General features: G+C 42.8%; 1 pseudogene; it reads left to right on the top strand.

Moving 5' to 3' along the window:
* LOC8063232 lies at positions 290-4109 on the top strand (annotated as a pseudogene).

The raw sequence follows: 6096 nt of genomic DNA on the forward strand, positions 1-6096 counted from the left end.
TGGTAGAGGAGGCTACGCGCGAGGGCAAGGTCTCAGGTTCAAATCCTAGCAGCCGCGTAGCGCGCGATTTTACGCGAAAAAATGCGTGACTTGCCATCCCTAGAATTTATTTTTTTACTATTTTTAAAAGCCTTAATCCCGCACGCTGAAGCGGCTCGGCGGGCTTCCTAGTTGGATGCGCGCCACTCCAAATATTTCAGTCTAAATTGACCTTACTACCCAAAGTTGCATACATACCTCTATCAAAAACTTATGGGCACCTTGGTAATTATCAAATCACACTTACTCAATGCCTCACTCAACCCGCCGCCAGCCCCATCTCCAAGCCGCACATCCCCACACCCGCCGCCACCCATCTTGCGAAACCCTAGCCAGCCCCATCACCAACCTCCTCCTCGTCGCTGAGACCCCGACCTCGAGCAAGCGCAGGAGGACCGCACGCGAGGCCCTCGCCGCGCCCTCCGACGTATCCGTGGTCTCCTCCGCCTGCTCCTCCGTCACGCCCGCGCAACCTTCCGCCGCCGCCTCGTCCGCGCCCGTGCCCAATCCTTCCGCCACCGCCTCGGTTACGCCCGCGCCCAAGGCTTCCTCCACTGCCGGTGAGTGAAGCTACTACACAGATTTTGCTCGATCTACTACAAATGCGGGCTGGGATTTCTAATCCTGGTACCTCCTCTTCGTTTGCAGTCATCGAGGAGCGCAGTGTGCTCAAAACGCTGTTATGGCGACGAAGGGTGTGCCAAAGAAATACAAAGGAAATCGGCTAGTAGGTATGGTCCTGTATGCGTGTGTGGTGAAGAAATTGAGGGAGCTCCTAAAAACATAAAAATGACTGTTTGGTTCAGTTTAGGAGTGCTATTTTGGTCATGAACTATCTAAAATTATTAATATGTTTGCCATGTTCTTTGTCATCTTAGAAACGGCATTTAATCCATATGAAATGGTGCGCTTGAGAGAATGCATGAAGAACAGTGCAAGACTGAAAGAACTTGGACTTCCTGATCACTACTATAGCCGAGTTGTGGCACAAGATGTTGCTCTTCATTCTAACAAGAATCAAAGTAAAGACGTTCATTCTGACAAGTATCAAAGTGGAGGCTCTGAGTCTGAGTATGATCCTTTACAGGATGATACCGGTGAAGAAGATTTGAATGATGATGACAAGGCTAAGGTGCTAATTCCTCCATCTTGTCAAGTCTTAACTTGTTTTACTTCCTAATTCAATGTAACTCTATTACTGTCTTGACTAATCTATGTTTTAGTTTCTAGCAGTGCTCTAAGGCGAAGAGTCGCAAGAATGGTAGCAACCAAACTTCAAGCATGCACCCTAGTGGATTCAAGTTTCGGTCTCGCAAGAGAGTATTTGCAGAACAATCGACTCCTAGAGCTACAAGGTCAAAAAAAAGCATTGCCCAGCAAGATGCAAGTTTGACACCAAGTGACATTTGTGTGCCACCTCCATTGCAAGCTAATGAGAGCCACACTGGAGAACTCATTGGCAACTTAGATGACCACACACAGGCTGCTGTTGAAGGCCTGTTCTATTTCCAAATTACTTGGTTTCATTCCATTACCATGAGTCAGCTATGGAAAATGTTTAACTTTCTGTTTGAAGTTTATCTAGTTGTTGTACCTATTTATCTAAACCTATTTATCTAAGTTTATTGCTTGTTTAGCTTGTGTGTTAGGTGTCAAAAATTATTGAAACCAATCTTTATAGTTTTCTGGTACCATGTTACATCTAGGAATATTTTGAAATGTGTTGTCTGACACTAAAAAAGTGGGCCCAGCCTATTTAAGTGGGTATAAGACTGTTTTGTTTGTCCTTTTCATATGATGTTTTATATATCCAAATCTGATGTAATTTATGCAGTGTGCTATTTACAGCATGTATGTGCTGTTGTATTTGTCTAGGGCACTAGATTTGTACAGCAGAAAACCTATTCCTTTTTGTGCCTTATTTACTAGGTAACATGGTGAACTCACCCTTATTAATTATTGCCATTAATTTTAGGTGATACCTCTGCCCTACTTGATAGCACTCATATGACCACTGGGGCTGATGTAACTGACTGTCCTAATCAGAACAACCAAATGGACGATGGAGGTGATGGATGCTTACTGTCATTCTATAATTTCTGTTTGCATGAATGCTTTCTTACTTGCTGCCCTTTTTTTAGATGGCTTCACCCAGCCTGATGACAACACTCTCATGGCTAATGTAGCTAATGGCATTACCCAACATGTTGACCACAACCAGATTACCAATAGAGGTGATAGTTTGTTCATCTGTTTTCCATATTTCATATTGTCTAAGTTGCATGCAAAGCTTTAAATTCATGATCAACTTGGATCATTGTTTGCTTGACCTCACTAATTCTAATTTCAATGTACATTTCCAACTAGGGGAAGTGGAAAGAAGGGACCGAGGACAAAATATGGGACATGGTCTCTGCAGGTTAAATCGAGCGCGCCGTGGCAAGCTACAAGTTGTCATAACCGAAGGGAATATAAGGCCAGTGGTTCCTCTTGTTGCTGCAAAGTATGCATCTGAATGCAACATCATAGTTAGGAACCATGTGCCTATACTCACGCACTGGAAGCTATACAAGGAAAAACCTGCAACTGCATTTGTTGACCTATTCCTAGGAAAACTACAGGTACACACACTCTTAAGTCCTTTCCACACTGTTTGGGTGAAAACCAGTTTTCAAGGATTAATTTTTGTATTGGGTCTATTTTGTTTGGGAGAAACAGCCTGAGTAATTTGGTCCATGAAATGCTTCATCTAGGGTTACGTTCATGTAAGCTAAGTTACTAAATTGATATTTTATTTTTATTCATGTTCTTACATTTGATTAGGTAAAGTTTGACATAAACACAAAGGATGAGACCATTAAAAAGGCTTGTATTTGCGATGATGAAGTCTGCAGTTCGCCAACAAAGATATAGGCTGAAGCAAGAATATTTTGATCCATTTCCACTACATTTGGTTACAAAAACTTCTCCTCTCAAATGTATGAGTAATGAGCAGTGGATTCAACTTTTAGAATCATGGAAGAGTCCCAAAAAAATGGTATGGTTTCTCTAAAAAACAGATTGTTGTGTTGTACAGGTTAATCTATCACCAACCATATATGTGTTGTCTTTGATGTAGGAGACATGTCAAAAGAACAGAGGCAACCGAGGGAATGTTAAGTTCCATCATACAACTGGCTCCTGTGCCTACATGGTTCATGTTGAAAATTTGGTAAGTGCCTACATGGCTCCCGTGCCTAGATGGTCCATTTGTGTTGCTGCACATATATGGTTCATTTGTAAGTGCCTAGTTTTTTGTAGCTTCGTTAACTGAAATGAAATGAAATTAAGTTCACTTGTTTCTTCTTATCATGTCCATGTTATAAACTTCCTGGATCCTAGCCCACATGAAACTGGAAGGCATTCCATGAAAATGCTTCCTGAAAAGCTGCTGCTATTTATTAATTCAGTTGAACATACTCTATGTGTGTGCATGATTCTGTTTTGATTTTTATAACCCCTAATTCATGCTGGATCTGATGCATATAAATGTTGTTTTTAGGGAGACAAATACAATGAGGAAGAACCTAATGCATTTGATTTGTTCAAGGAGTGCCACTATAGCAAGAAAAAAAATGCTATGCCCCTGCTGTACAGGAGGCTATTGTAAGATAACTTTTAGATTCTCTTTGTAATGCTTGTTTTTAATTCTCTCATCACCAACCATGTTTGTTACTTGTTTGTTAGACTCAAATGGAAAACAAGCTGTCCACAACAGGAGAAAGTGAAGGACTCAAGTCTGCAGCTGAGGTTGTCGATGATGTGCTTGCTTAGAACACCAAGAATAATAAGTTTTTGAAGAATGTGGGGTTCCAAAATGTTTGGCCTAGATCTAGGGGCAGAACACGGAGGTAGAACTAGAAGCAGCGAAAAGGGCCAATGCTCAGCTTCGTGTACAGGTGGCTGATTTGTCAAAGAAGGTGCAAGAATCCGAGGAGGCAAGGATGATGGACCGAGAGGAGATGAAGACGACTCAATCTGAGATGGCAGCAAAACTTGATCTTTTACTCAGTCAAGTTCATCGAAGTTAAGACATGCATGTGCTATATCTTTTGCTGCTGGTGGTGGTTTAATTTTGCCGCTGCTGCTGGACATTGCATTTTGCTGCTGCTGGACCGGCATTTTGTGGCTGCTGGACCTTACATTTTGTCACTGCTAGACCTTGCATTTTGCCGTCGCCGCTGTTGCATTTTGCCATCGCCGCTGTTGCATGCAGTCATTATGCTATTGTTGAATGCATTAGATAGAGCTATATGTATTTTGTTTGCTGTAAACTGCGAATGGGATGTTGGATGGAAACTTATGTAACCTGACCTGATGTCTGATGATAATTTATGTGATATGTGTGGACAACTGTTGGTACTTGCATTTATGGGTTGTGCATATATGTTGTGTATGTGGGCAATATTTGTGATAATGGGCTGCATATATGGGCCATGTGTGCTATATTAGTGGGTTCAACAATAGGCTAAATATTGAAGACAAAATTGGGCTGCAAAAATGCCTGAAAAAAGCAGCAAAAATGGCTAAAACTGGGCTAAAAATCAGCCCATCTTTGATTTTGGCCTATTAATAAATGGGTTGATGTGTCCACGTCATCATCCATGTAAGCATCCATGATGATGTGGCAATTCATCCGTGACAATTATGTTTCGTCACAGGAAATGGACTTGGGCCGGGTTAACTAGACCTCGGGCTCTTCCGTGACGATTTATGATCGTCACGGATTACGTTAGTCCGTGATGAATTTGGACAGATCGTCACGAAGGTTAATCCATGACGCCCAATCCATGACGATACCTAAAATCATCACAGATAATATTTGGTGACGATTTGTTGATAATCTGTGATGAAAATTTTTCATCATGGATTAGCAGATTTCTTGTAGTGTGTTTTGCACAGCATATACAGGCATACAGGTGGAAAGCAAATAAAAAGGCGCAATCTGACACGTCAAAAAATGCGCAAATAAACAAGTACCCAAAAGCCCAATATAGAAGTGCATCAATTTGCAGATGGATCTAGACTCAGGGGCCCAAGAGGAAGGCAACGGGCTTCGGGCCGGGGCCAGCAGGGCCCACCAGGGGGCGGCCGCCCCCTAGGGTCGGCCAACCCTGACCCAGCCCATCTCGGCACCGCCTTTCGCAGAGGCGGTGCTGAGCCTATCCTCCCGCAGTCCCCGCGTGCAAATTGCAGTTTACACCCTGGGGAACCGACCTTCCCCACCTATTTAAGGAGGGGGAGAGGGAGGCTCCATTCATCTCATCACATTCACAATCAACACTCCTCCTTCAAGGCACTTGGGCACTACCTCTTCTTAGTTTTTCCTTTTAGCTTTTAGAGAGAGAGTTGGGTGAGCTATCAAGGAGGGCTTGGCTCCTTGGAGAGAAACTTGGGTATTAATAAAGAATATCTTTACTCCAAGTCCATGCCTTATCATGTCCGATATAGTTCTTCATATGAACTAGAGTATAGTTCTTATGCTATGGTATATGACATAGATCATAGGCCCTATTTTATGATGCTAGCATATGAACTAGAATATAGTTCTAGTGAAAATGATATGACATACATTTTAGTATATAGTTCTTATAGTATAATACTACCCTAGGGCTAGTAGTGTATTATATGAACTAGTGCGAAGTGTATGTTGTATAATTCTCACTTAGGACTTTAGTCTAATTGCTTCATGTTAATTAATTGCCTAGAAATAGCTTTGTGTGAAGATGGGGGTTTATCATGCTCTTTTGAGTAGGCTCGGGCTTCTTACCTGTCGATCCGTAGGGTCGGGGACCCGGGGGAGTCCGAGTAGGTTCTTTGCATGTAAGCATGGTGCTTGGATGTAAAGGCCGGGTAAATGCATTGTCCTAGTCCACAGTTGAGGGGATGGCGGCAGGTGGTGACAGCCCTGTCCGTCCTTGGCATTCCCCCATGTTCGGCTAGGGTGTAAGAGTCTAAATAGTTGCGGAGGTTGCTGGCAGACCAGTACTCGCGTAACCTCCCAAACCTTCTAAACAC

This window comes from Sorghum bicolor, chromosome 8 (assembly GCF_000003195.3).
Source record: "Sorghum bicolor cultivar BTx623 chromosome 8, Sorghum_bicolor_NCBIv3, whole genome shotgun sequence".
In the NCBI taxonomy this organism is placed as follows: Eukaryota; Viridiplantae; Streptophyta; class Magnoliopsida; order Poales; family Poaceae; genus Sorghum; species Sorghum bicolor.